Source organism: Notechis scutatus, chromosome 3 (assembly GCF_049901735.1).
Source record: "Notechis scutatus isolate UNSWTSFEM ecotype Mainland chromosome 3, rNotScu1.2, whole genome shotgun sequence".
NCBI classification, from domain to species: domain Eukaryota; kingdom Metazoa; phylum Chordata; class Lepidosauria; order Squamata; family Elapidae; genus Notechis; species Notechis scutatus.
Window position 1 is genome coordinate 47,018,621 of NC_142011.1, and position 12,121 is coordinate 47,030,741.

Sequence of the window (12,121 nt, forward strand, 5' to 3'; positions counted from 1 at the left end):
ATAAGTTAAGACTTTTTCTATTTTAGCTTGCTTTTTCTGTAGTGCAGGTGTAACAACTAGATAGATCTTGATTGCATTTAATGTATCTGTTGAGCACAACTGTAATTTCGTCTAATGCTACAGTATTTTGACATAGCAAAGAAAAGAAACTTATTATCATGCTTTCTACTATCCAAAGCAGCATGTGTATTGTATTGGTATGGACCATTGAACATCTATTAGATCATGCCTCTGACAGAGTGGCAATTTTTGATGGCACGTTTCTTTCTTCCTGGGCCATGTTGAAAATGGTTTACAAAGTACTCTTTAAAAATATTGTTCCCTTCTTTGTATCTTCAGTTTGACTGCTTTAGATGCTGAGTCTTTTTCCTGCACAACAATACACAAGCAGGCTATTCAATTTCATTGTTTTGCAACCTCCAAATTAGTAATTACCATATTTTTAAAGTAGAATAGTAGAATTTCCACTGACATAAAAGAATATAAATTCACTATTTTACACAGTTATATCAGTCCCTTCGGAAAACTTTCAGATGAGAAATGATTGAATGCAAATCAAGTTTAAAGTTGAATTATTGCTATTTAGTAGCAGTTCAATGTTTTTTTCAATATAGAATGCAAACGGTCATCTCTGTGTTGAGGCAGCTCTGAGCAAAGAGGTCAGGGCTTCCTGGATTCCTATAGGGATTCCCTCAAGACCTTGATTTTGTCTAGCAACTACTACTGATTTTGTCTGTAGTACCTCTTATGTAGGGCAGGACAGTTGTTCCATGGGTTTGTTCATCTTCTAGGTCTCCAGTATGTCTCAGTGTGTTTTTGTGGATCAGGCCTGTGATTTTGTGGAAGCCGTTGGCTGTCAGAACTTTAGTTAGGGTGCATAGTTCAGTCTTTATATGTGTCTTGTCTGCCAGCCATTTGGTTCTGGCAATTAGTGTTTTGGCCACGGAGTTTATCTGTGCTGGGTGGAAGTGGGATTGGGCATTGAGGTAGCAGTTGGTGTGTTTTCTTCTGGTATATGGTGTGTCCTAGTGTGCCATCTGTTTTTTTGTAGATTAGTACAACTACCATTCCTAGATGTAGATTACAGCACAAGACCCAGGATGTCACAACAATAGAACTCAGAAGGTTATCACACAGCGCATTACCCAGGTCGTTACAACACAGGAGGCTGATAGACACACAGCCAATACCTCAGCCACATACGTTCTTATGAAAAAGCCAGCCAATCTGCAAACATCAACTCCATCAACCAATCAAGAAATGACAACACAGCCAACCTCCCCACCAGTATATATAGGGAGACGGCAGCTCCGATCACACTTTGCTCACACAAGCACGAAGTCGAAAGCACCAGCCTGAAGATGGCGAGTGTGACCTCGTCAAAACGTTGCCAAAATGCTCTCAATCTTACACAGGAAAAGACCCGAACATGCCAAGACCTGCATATATATGCTCCAGCAACCTACCCAGAAGCAACCTACACAGAGAAGAACAAAAAGCACTCACCAACCTGAGGAAAGACAGCAACATAGTCATTCTCCCAACAGACAAAGGCAACACCACAGTCATAATGAACACATCGGACTACCACTCCAAACTATCCAACCTACTCCAAGACCCTGCTTACAAACCTCTGAATACTGACCCCACCACCTACCTAGAAAAAACCACCAAATCCAAAATAAAAGCATCTCTCATCAGCGAAGAGATCCAGCAGAGAATCATCCCCAGAGAAAAATCATCCATCATACCACTCAGACCCATAGTCAGCTCCATAGGCTCACCTCTACAGAATCTTGCCAAATTTCTTGCCAAACAACTCCAGCCCTACACAGAATCCATCACCTCACACGTACAAAACTCCTTCCACTTCATAGAAACAATAAAGAAACAAAACCTACGACCCAGCAACCTACTCGTGAGCTTCAATGTCATATCCCTCTTCACCCAAGTACCCATCAAAGAAGCCTTGACAGCCATCCAAAACAAATACAACCCCCCCAAACACATCCTAGATCTAACCAACCACTGCCTAACCAACACATACTTCATCCACAATGGACAAAGATACAAACAAATAGAAGGAGCACCCATGGGATCACCTCTCTCACCCGTCATCACTAACCTATACATGGAACACTTTGAAACCAACGCTCTAGACAAATCCGAACACAAACCCAAACTCCGGCTCAGATATGTAGATGACACTTTTGTAATTTGGCCACATGGGAAAGAAAAACTGGACAACTTCCTCACACATCTTAACAACCTACACCCCAAATTACAATTCACCATGGAAACAGAAACCAACAACCAACTTCCCTTCCTGGACGTCCTAATTTACAAAAAATCCAATGGCTCCCTAGGACACACCATCTACCTGAAAAAAAAAAAACACCAACCGCTACCTAAATGCACAATCCCATCACCACCCTGCACAGCTCAACTCTGTAGCCAAGACCCTCATCTCCAGAACCAAACGCCTAGCTGACAAAGACCACCTGAGAACAGAACTACACACCCTCACTAACGTATTAATTTCCAATGGATTCCAAACAAACACTATCACCAATCTAATCCGAAAATAGATACCCCAAAAAAACCAAGACACAGAACAAGACAATGGTATCGCACTCCTCCCCTACATCAAAGGCACCACAGATAAAATCAGCAAAATTCTCCACAAACACAATATCAGGATAGCCTTTGGCTGACCAAAAAATAGCCAACATCCTAAGAAACCCCAAAGACAAGATCCAGCTAGAAAACCAAGTTTATGAAATACCATGCAACAATTGTCCAGCCACATACATTGGACAAGCCAACAGGAGAATAAATGCACGCATCGCAGAACACAAATACGCAGTCAGAAGAGAAGAAAATACTTCCTCCCTCTTCCAGCACCTTAAAGCCGCAGGACATGAAATTAATTTCGAAGGAACCAAATTAATATCCAACACTGAACACTCCAGCAAGAGAATAATCAGGGAAGCCATCAAGATAGAGAAACACCCCCATAACATGAATAGACGGGACAATACCTCCCGCCTACCAGACATCTGGAAGCTAGCCCTCACCAACAAATGAGTCCCAGCCACGAAAACCAACACCAGACCCGAAACAACACGGGACACCACCGCCAATCCCCCTCATCAGACCCAGGCCCAAGCCCATCCTATAAATGAAGGACAACCACCATCCAGAAAACAGACCACGGCTGCTTCGCCAGCTGTTGCACCCCCCGACCCCAAAACCAAACAAGCTGACACATGCCAAGAACACAGACCCAGACCCCAAACTCGAAGCCAGACTAAAACCCAGAATGCTACATCACAGCCACCCGCTCAGGATATTACATCAGAAAACTCAGGAATTTACACCACAAGAACTCAAGAAGTTGCAACACAGCAAATGACCCAGGATATCACAGCACAAGACCAAGGATACCACAGCAATAAGTCTGACAAGGTCATCACACAACCCATTACCCAAGCCGTTACTACACAGGAGGCTAATGGAAAAGAGATCAAAACACAAACCACCCAGGAGATTACAACGCAGGACCCAGGATACCACAACAAAAGAACTCGCAAGCCCATCACACAACCCATTACCCAAGCCATTAAAACACAAGAGGCTAATGTAAAAAAGATCACTACAAAACAAACGACCCAGGAGATTACAGCACAAGATCCAGGATATCTCCACAACAAAACTCACAAGGCCATCAGACAGCCCATTATACCAATATCAACTCCATCAACCAATCGAGAGGCAGCAGCACAGCCAACCAGCCCAGCACACCAGTCCCCACCACCAGTATTTATAGAGAGACGGCAGCTCCGATCACACTCTGCTTGCACTGGCACAAAGCCAAAAGTACCAGCCTGAGGATGGTGAGTGGGACCTCGCTGAAACGTCACCAAGATACTCTTAATCTTACACGGGAAAAGACCCAAACACACCTAGACCTACATACCTGTACCCATGAAAATCTACAAAAACAAATATATATATATGTATATTTAAAGTGAATCATTCTTCCCTTCTAATCTTGACTTTCTAAGTCATCAATGCCTTAATACACATCTCAAAATATAAAGTGAATCAGTTGGGGGCTGAGAAGCCCCTTCCTACTCTTGTCATGTGTAACTTCTTAAAGAAACACTCTTAGATTTTTCCAACACTTTTCTCATAGTGAGCCAGTTAAGTAACTTTAATTGGCATTGGATGAACAGTCTATGATGAATTCATTAAGCAAAGCCTAGAGGTATTTTCTAGGCTGCTCAAGGTTTTAGTTGAATTATTATGCATCTTACTTGACAGCATAGCATATAGAATGAATTTCATTATGGAGGGTCAATGAAGTTCATTTTCATCTGATAGACTTGACCTCTGAGTTAGCCCAAGCAAGAAGTATATTGTATGTAACAGGATTCATTCCACTGCAGTTTGAAAGCTTGAAAACACATCCCTGGGAGGCAATCTATGCATTTAAAAGGTCATGATAATAAGTATCTGCTTAATTTGGAGACTCCACAGTATAGTTGTTATATACTGTCATCTAGATTAAGATCAATGTGATGTTTTCTGGGATTACTGCTCATTTTCATTGCACACTTAGTAAGAAGTATTATCCAAAAGAAAATAGTGTTGTTTTGTGCAGTGTTGGTCTCAAAACATTTTATTGTCCATTCCAGCATGTGAATGTGTCTTTGACATAAAGCACCGGCATTCATTCATTGTCCTTGAAGCTCAAGTCAACATCAGTAAATTAGGACAGGTGACAAGAATGACTGCTGACTGAAGGAATAGTGACTGAAGCCTAGGCCAGTTCTGCCATCCCCAGCATGCACAGAAATGGGCAACTTATCATATTCCACCCTGTTGTCTGAATTTGTGCTATATGTTAAAATTTTAACACTCTCTCCCTGCTCCCCAACATCAGATCAGGTTTTCCCTATTAGGGTATAAATTCTAGCTGGAGTATTCCAAATCTTATGAGAACAAGTAGTGCTGCAGGAACGTTTACAAAGAGAGGGGGGTAATAAAGGATGATGAAAGGTCGTCATTATCACTGTCATCAGTAACACTAACACTATAATATTTTAAATCATTACAGCACAACATCTCTGATCTGGGATTCTCCAAATGTTATATTGCTCAATTTGGGTAGTTCTTAACTGACAGAAGATGAAACCTGGAAAACACTGGGTTGAAAAACGCAGAAGTATTTAAGTTGTTTGGAAACAATTAGTCAAGTTACCCACACTTAAGCCATACACATTTTAATGGGAATTAGGGAGGACTTACTTTTGTTTCAACCAGTTTTGTATCAATCAGCTGAATACCTTGCCTTCAGAAGTTGTGAGTTCCACATCACGGGAGCTTTTGAAGACAGGCACTGTCTGAAATAGTATAGACCAGTGGTTGCTAAAATTTTGGGCTCCTGTGCCAAAAATTGTGTGCATGCTCGCACTCGCGTGCCAGCACCCAGAAGGCAATGCGTGCCCCCCCATGCCCCTTACGCATGCGCATGCAATCCCCACCCACCCCCCTGCTGCCCCCTTACCTGCATTGCGCCTCACAGCTGATTTTCAGCCAGTTTGAGGCCTTTTTCGGCTTCCCAGAGGCTTGAGGAAGACTTCTGCAGGCTTTGTAGGCCAAAAACTAGGTCCATTTCGTCACTTCCTCTTTTTCTGAAAATACCCGAAGTGACAAAACGGGGCTAGTTTTCAGCCTACAAAGCTTGCAGAAGCCTGCAGAAGCCTTCCTCAAGCCTTTGGGAGGCCGAAAAAAAGCCTCAAACCGGCAGAAAATCAGCTGTGAGGCATGCACATGCGCAGTGAGGTAAATGTGCCTGCAGCTCACGTGCCGGCACAAATGGCTCTGCATTCCACCTGTGGCACGCGTGCCATAGGTTTGCCATCACACGGGTATAGACTCTCCTTCTTGTGCAGGGAGTTGGACTTGATGACCTCCAAGGTCCCTTCTAACTCTGTTATTCTATATTCTATGTTTGTAATTTATCTAATATTAAATTTTGAAAGCTTTCCCTCCACCCTTTGGCTAGATATAGAACAGAAATTTCTCTGGATTGTTTCTGAGAAAATAGAAAAAAATTTCCCCTAGGGCGAAAGAAATCTTTTCTTTGTTGGGTGTTACCTGAAAACAATATGTTTAGGACATAAATAATGAATGTCTCCTTTCCCTATTAAAATGAATTGAGAGTTTAGTGATTACAAGATATAGCAGAAGTTTGTTTTTCTTGGTTGTCAGAGAGAAGATATATGTATGGGGAAGGGGGGGATTGCGGTACAGTGCTGTCAATCCCAGGAGCCTTTGTAGAAAGATCAAATTGCACAATTGTATTTTGACTTCTAGCCCCTTTTTCTTGCATAAACACTCATATCAGAATTCTAGTTCATACTTCATCCTCTGAATGTTGTACAGGCTGAACTGAAGAGAAAACGGGAATAAAAGAATAGTGGAAAAATAGCCAACAGGGAAACTGATGTAAGATGCAGAATTATTTGAGGCAAGCAGATGCTGGTTTAGTGGATAAAATATGGATTTTGTTGATCAGCATTGTAAACCAAAGCTGGAGGCAAAGATTGCTTAGCACATAATTATGGGAATAGGATGGCATTAGAAATTGCAAAGAATGACTGCATTTAGGAATCATGTGGAATTTTGTTTTGTGATCGTCTGATTCTCAGTCCTCCAGGTCATGGTTGTCCCAAAGGTGCTTTTTCAAGAAGCAACTGGACTTTCGTGTTTTTCTTTGAAGAGGTTTCACTTCTCATCCAAGAAGTTTCTTCAGCTTTTGTGATTGTCTGATAATTGATTCCCTCAAACATTGCAATATTTGGATATGCGATAGGGAGATTGTGAAATTGTATTTATATTGCTGTTGTTTTGGGTTGGGGGAAGGAGGACAGTCTGTGGAATCTCAGTTAATGAATGGGAAGTATTGGCCTAACCCTATAGCTGAACAGAGCACTAAGCCTTGACCATTTGCTAGTCAGTCATCTGGAGCATCAGCTTATTTTTCCATAAATGTGACCTTGGGGGGGGGGGACCACTTGTGTATTTGCCTGAAAATTATGGGGAAATGAATATAAATTGTGAATAAATAAGAAGAACCTGCCTGATTTCAGTTGAGAGATAGACTCAATTGCCTTCAATCAACCAATAGACTTAGAAGGTTGTCTTCATATATATGTTCCCCATGACTCATCTATGGAAAGAAGGGGTTATGTTCCTTGTTACATCCATGACTATTTGGTTTTCCCAAGTGCCAAGAAAGAGACCACAAAACATGCTGCAATTTCTGTTTTTTGCGTCCTTGCTCTACCATATCTGCATTTTTCAATTTGTTATTTTTTAGTTATGGAAGGTTTTATACTGCCTGACAGTCCTGTTGGATGGTTTTGATCTATTCTCTGTGCAAAAAGAAGGCTGTCAAATATCTCTAGGTTTTATTGCTGGCATTATCATAAACAGCGTCCTTTACCTATTATCAGGTCACTAGGATGCTTTCTCTGTCATGTCATTTCACAGCCAGAGTTGACAGCTCAGCATCCATGAAGGGATGCCAACTTGAGAATTAAAATAACCAGCATCTGTGAAGAAAGGCTTCTGGAAATCAGTCACTTCAGAGGTTCTTTCTGGAATTTCATGATTGTGGGAAAAGGGATTCTTCTATCTGAAGCCTCATGCTGGACTACATTTCTCATCATCTCCAACCACCCAACAGCAATGATTAGAAGTGTATTAAATAGTTTTGGAAGATAACCTTTGCTCATAGAATTATTTATTGCAATCCCTCATTCAACTAATAAGCTAAAAGTCTGATTTATTTATTATTTTGCTCATATATCCTTCTGAAATAATTTTTATAATTATGCATTTTCCTATAATCAGATTGTTTCCTTAATTCATATTTAGTTAATTCTGTTTATACAACTTGTTAATGCTTTATTGAATTCTATCCACCTTCCCAGATTAACAATCCATCATCTGTACTACATGGATAACATAAATGATTAATTTCTAGTTTAGCATGTATTACCGTGTTTCTCCAACAATACGGCCTCCACCAATAGGAAGCCCCACCATGTTTTATTGGCATAAAATCAAATTAAGCCCCTCCCTCCAAATTAAGGCCCATATTAAACATGCGAAATGGGGGGGAATGGCAGGGGGAGCTTGCCGTTAGGAAGTACTTTTGTTGCATGCCCGCATATGGTGCTGCCTACGTTGGTGGGGCACTTCATATCAGGAGACCTTCCGCCACCATTGCTTTCCCTTCTCCCTTGCTGCCATGGCATTTGGCGCAGCCATGTGCAGCCAGCCAGGGCTCCTCCCTGCAACCGGAGCCCTGCGGAGACACTTGGCTTCAGGCGTTCCTGTTGCCGCCTTCCCTCTGCCTCGGGCAGCCTCTCCCGGTGGCACCTTGGGGTTCGTGCTGGAGGGACTTGGGAAGGAAGCCAAGCTCAGGTCGGCCCGGCTCTTTTGCTTGGCAGGCGGGCCCGCACCCACAGCTCACTTTCCCGGCTCTGCCCAGCCCGCACGGCTCTGGCGCGGCCCTGGCGGGATGAGTGGAGGGTCCAGTGGGGAGGCGTTCGCTGCCTTGGTGAGAGCTCTGCTGCCAGGAAGGAGGGCCCACCTGTCAGCTGCGCTGGGCGCCCCAAGCGAAGCTCTTCGTGTTCTACCCAGCACCAGGCAGGGATGGCGGCTGGGTGCTTCTCCCGGGGTGGCCCGATCCTGCGCTGTGGCCCTGGGAGATTCGCCTCCCCATGTGGGGTTGGGCTGCCCTCTGGGTCAGGGGAGGCTTTGTTGTAGTAGGGTGTCGTTTTTAAAATAATTCGCTTTACCTTCGAAGGCAAAGGAAAGGTGGCGACAGGAGAGCCTGAAGCCAAGTGTCTCGGCAGGGCTCCGGTTGCAGGGAGGAGCCCTGACTGGTCGCACGTGGCTGCGCCAAACGCCGCGGCGTTGCTGTAACGCCGCGGCAGCAAGGGAGAAGGGAAAGCAACGGTGGCAGAAGGTCTCCCGAACATCCAAGCTGTCGCTGCCCGCCCACCCGAGGATGCAAGGGGGGGGATTAAATCACCCCCGAAAAGACGGCCTAGCCGTTTTTTCGGGGGTCAAAAAAAAATAAAGCCCGGCCTTATTATGTGAGAAACACGGTAGAAACCTGCATCCACTATAGTAAGAACCAATCGTGGAAAATCAAAGAACATTCAATTCACAGTACACTTTTTATAATAAAAATAAATAGTTAGAAGAAACAAACCATGGTAGGGGGTCTCATTTTTCCCTGAGACTAAATGTAGTAGACCTGCACAAGGTAGCCATTTTTCACATTGACTAAATGCTTTGTGTCATTTATTTCTATTTATTAATCTCATGCTGTGATCATAGAAGACTCTTGAAAGTTCACAATAATAAATATAATAAAAACAACAGTCTTACAAATACATTAAAACATTCCAAAGCAATATCCCCAAATCCCTCCAGAAAAACTCTTATCAATTTTTTTTGGGGGGGGGCGGGGCAGGGGAGGAAACTCTGGAACAATATGAAAGATTCTCTTTGTTATATGTTGGGCAGTGCACTGCATTGCTTTATAAAGATGCTTTGAAGATGTGCTTCACTTGATGCAACATCAAAGCAAAACATTCCTATTTTCTTGAAAAGCATGGTGTCATGTACCCCATCACTGAATATCAGTTATGAACTCATGCTCTATTTGTTAGAGGCAATTCACAGAGAAGTCTTTACAGCACTGGCAGAGAAATCCCTCACAAAGTCAGAATGGGCTCAGTTTCCCAATTTCCCCCTTTAAATTCTTTCTTGGGAAAAGAGAGAGAGATAACCTGAAGTTCTCCCTCCCAGCTAGGCTGTCTTCCTTTTGCAAGGTTTTGCTAGTTATGGTCTCACTTATGAACAACTGAAGCTTCATGATACCAGGGCAATGTCTAAAAGCATTTTTTGCATCTTGTGGTAGAACTGAACTATTTCTGGATGTATCCTTTATTAGAGCTCAGTCATTTGCAAAACTTCCAAAAATACAATGTGATGCAATCTTCTGCAGTAAGATTCTTTTTTTCTTTTAAAGAGGCGTATTTGACAATGTCAAAAATCACACCAATGAAAAGAAAACCATCATTTCTTCACATTTTTTTTTCTATTAATAATCATATCATTGTATGTTTGTCAGCCTTTCTAAACCTTTCTAATGGCTTTTGCCTATTATTCTGGAACAGAAACGTCTTTAGGATTCTTAGCAAGAAAAACAGAGTCATTCATATGTAATGGTCTGAAGTTTCTTTCATGTCTAAACATTATTATTATTTCATTATTGAACTCATAGCTAAGCAAATAAACATTTTTGTCTTCTATTACTTGTACTAAAAAAAAGAGAAAGTGATGTAATTTCTTCTTTACATAAGGACTCTTTGGTACTAAAAAGCTACGCATAATCATTTTAAGGCATGCCCCGTGCATATTGATTCCCATTTTCTTCCTGTCAACCTGGAGTCCATTGTGAGCGTTCAGTATGCTGCACAGAACATGCCATTTGACACCAATCACTATTGCATGTTTAAGGTGATTGATTGTAACTAAATGTGAGTCATGGACGCCTCAGTTTCAGAGCCAGAGGAGTGGGACCAACCACAAACAGCCAGCTCCAGCAGTACCAGATGAACTGCCATCTGAACAGGCTGAGAAGATGGGACAGGCCAACAAGCAGTAGACACAGATGAAGGTGCAAAATTACTACCCACTCCTAACGCAAGGGTTTAGCAGGCTGCAAAGAGAGTAGAGCCAAGGGGTTCTGTTAGACTGTTCATGTAGAACAGGGGTCCTCAACCACCGGGCCGCGGACCGGTCCCGGTCCGTGGAGCACTCTGTACCGGGCCGCAAAGAATTTTTTTTTTAAAAAATGGCGGCTTTCTTCGCCTTCGGTGAATGCTGCTGGGATCGGGGATCAAGGACACAAATGAAAGAAGGGGAGGGAGGAAGCAACCGAAGCCTGTCCTGCTCTGTGGCTCAGCGGCTTCGGTTTCCTCCCGCCTCGTTCCTCTCTCAGTCGCTCTCTCGCTGCTCCACCAGCCCAGGAAGAAACTGCTTCAAAGAAGCCAGGGGGGGGTGGCTTTTCCTGTCGGCGCAGCTCCTCCGAAGCGCCCGTTTCACCCCGCCCGCCCGCCCGCGGTTCAATCCACAGTGCTCCGTTCTGCCTGCCTGCCTGCCTGCCTGCGTTTCTGGTGAGAATAATAACTATTCGCCTCTTTTTATCAGCCGAAGCTGCTCCGAAACGGGCGGGGTGGGGGTAAACGGGCGCTTCGGAGGAGCTGCGGCGACAGGAAAAGCCACACCCCCCCGGCTTCTTTGAAGCAGTTTCTTCCTGGGCTGGTGGAGCAGCAAGAGAGCGACTGAGAGAGGAACGAGGCAGACACCTGAGGGAGGGAGGGAGACACCTGAGGGATGGGGCTGAGGGAGGCAGGGCTGAGGCGCTCCTGAACTTCAGGAGTTTGCTGGCAGGCGTTTATTACCCGACTAGGTAACAACATCAGATGTTACCTAGTCAGGTAATGAAACGTCTGCAAGCAAACCACCAAACTCGGATTCTTCTTCTCCCCCTCCCTTTCCCCCAGTCCTTGAAAAAGTGTTTGTGCTTGAAACTGGTCCCTGGTACAAAAAAGGTTGGGGACCACTGATGTAGAAGGAATCTCACCCTTCTACACCAGGGCCACTGATCCAATGATGGCAACTGCTTTTTCACTCCCCACTCCATGGGCCTTGACTTATGGACCTTGTAATTATGACTTTGAATCTGGTGAAGCTGCTACAAACTCTGATTCTTGGACTCTGCCTGAGTATTCTCTTGCGTGCTGCTTTGATTTGGAACTCTTGTAAGCCAAACTTGATGAACTTTGGCAGGAACTTGTCTCTATACTGCAAATGCATGTGTTCGCAAGCCTTGTTTCATATTTTTTAAAAAAACCCACCCATTTGTGTAGTCATGTGTGCTTTGCCTGGGACAGGACAACATGTTATAGTGGATTCTGTGATAAGCTTACTGCATGGTTGAGAGTGCTAATTAGAAAATATA

The 12,121-nt window shown here is 43.6% G+C and overlaps 1 protein-coding gene across 5 annotated transcripts in view; it reads left to right on the forward strand.

Moving 5' to 3' along the window:
- LRRN2 (leucine rich repeat neuronal 2) overlaps positions 1–12,121 on the forward strand; it is a 149,652-nt gene that overhangs the window by 75,593 nt on the left and 61,938 nt on the right. The gene's annotated exons all lie outside the window — the stretch shown is intronic.